Source organism: Octopus bimaculoides, chromosome 16, assembly GCF_001194135.2.
Source record: "Octopus bimaculoides isolate UCB-OBI-ISO-001 chromosome 16, ASM119413v2, whole genome shotgun sequence".
Lineage (NCBI taxonomy): Eukaryota > Metazoa > Mollusca > Cephalopoda > Octopoda > Octopodidae > Octopus > Octopus bimaculoides.
In genome coordinates this window covers 11106000-11108127 of record NC_068996.1, presented here as the reverse complement: position 1 = coordinate 11108127, position 2128 = coordinate 11106000, and positions in this window count along the sequence as shown.

The window sequence follows — 2128 nt, the reverse complement described above, 5'->3', positions numbered from 1 at the left end:
TATATATATATATATATATATATGTATATATATATATACATGCATATGTGTGAACAACATTGCTATTAGAATGTGTAAAGTTCATTGTTAGTGTTGAAGCTTATGACTGCCTTTTATTGTTATTATTATTATTATTATTATTATTCCATGAGAGAGAGAGAGAGAGATTTTTTGTACATTGCAACTATTTCAACTATACACACAGACACCATTCTTCCTCTGACTTCCTACATTTCCTCTACTAAAACGGATTGAGATCTTCTTTTATACTTTTCAGTATTTCTTTTTCTAGTTATTCTCTCTTTCTATGCTTTTTGTGTCTCCCTCCCAAAATGAAACTGTACCAAGTATTATCTAGAGCCGCCACTAATGAATACCAGTTATATACTGGTTCAAGTGTATCAAATATAGACATCCAATACATATGTGTTGTGGGCCTTTGACAGATGTAAAAATTGTTACTGTTTTTATTAGTTTTATTAGATAATAAATGAAAAAGAACATTATTATTATTATGAAGGGGGTAAGCTGGTTCGATCATTAAACATTCAAGGAAAAATACCTTGTAGTATTCTGACTCTCTCTCTCTCTCTATGTTCCAAGTTCAAATCACACTAAAAATAAAGTACCAGTCAAGTACTGTACTTTATTTTGTTACCGATACAAACTTTCTGCTTTAAAATGATCTAAATTTAAACTTTCATATGTAGTTAGACAGTGGGCTTCTTTCAGTTTCCAACTACCAAGTCCACTCACAAGGCTTTGGTCAGCCTGGGGCTATAGTAGAAGACACTTGGCTAAGGTGTTATGTAGTGAGAAGCAAAGTTCTTACCATACAACCATTGGGAAACATTTTCAGGCTGGTTGACTCTGAAAAATTATAAACATAAGGTGTTCTGGCTAAATTTTACTGTTTGCATAAGAGGAAAAGAAAAGGGAATATCCATTCCAAAAACAAAAGTATTTTAGAAAATCAAAAAAATATATATATATAAACTAGATCATGGCTAGGACATAACAATTTACTCAAAGTAGCTTCCTTCAAGACAGTTACAGGACCTGGTGCTTATGTTCCTTACTGTGTCCCTAGGAAGTTCTTCAAACACCTCCTTGATCTTGGCCGCCAGGCAAAAAGGTTGTTGTCTTCTTTCTCAGTTGTACCCCATACATAGTAACCTATGGAAATTGAATCAGGGGAATTAGGAAGCCTCAAATTGGAGCTGGTAAAGTAGAAATTCTTTGATAACCACTTCTGACTCTTTCTGGAGATATGGTAAGGATCCGACTCCTGCTGCCACACATGGCCTTCCAGCATTATCTCATTAGTCAGTGGTTGATCACTGTCCCCCAACAGTTTCACGTAGCCATCTGAATTGATCCAAGGCCCTGTTTAACGATGTGGGGTGGCAGGATGTTACCCTCACTGGAGATTCACCCAAAAACCGTCACATAGTCTCCACTGCAGCTGTTCATTTCACATCTTACAACTGAACGATTGAGTAGCAGTCATGATTTTGGTATTTTGATACCCAGCGCAAATCATTATGGCATAGGTAACTGCTTTTCCCACATTCAAATGGCTCTTGTCCTCCATGTCAGCTAAGATTTTCTCAAATTCACCCTTCATCTCTATGTTCTCCAACGCCACTGAAGAACATTCTAAACATCAAACAGTCTCTGAAAATGTAGACTTAAAAAATCATCAAATTTAGCCCAAACACTGTAAAATAAAATGTAATTAAAAAATTACCATGGCTATTAAATGATATGATGAGTAATGTTATAAATCCTATTCATGATAGAGGGAGAGAGTGAGCAAGAAAGAGAGGGAGAGTGAGAGAGAGAAAAAAAAACAAGACAACTATAATGCATTTTATACCAAAAAATAACAAAACTTATATTTTATAAACCTTACAATCTAAATTTTATATTGTTATAACTATTATAATTACGATTATATATATATTTTTTTAATTTTTGAAATGCACAATTGATATTTGAATCACAAGTAGTGGCTTGTAAGACTTTTTTTTTTATTCTTCTTTTTTCCTATTTTTCTATAATTTCTCTCAAAAAGGTCCAAGAACGTTGCTAAATTCCAAGAAGAATTCTGTGATACATCATGCTT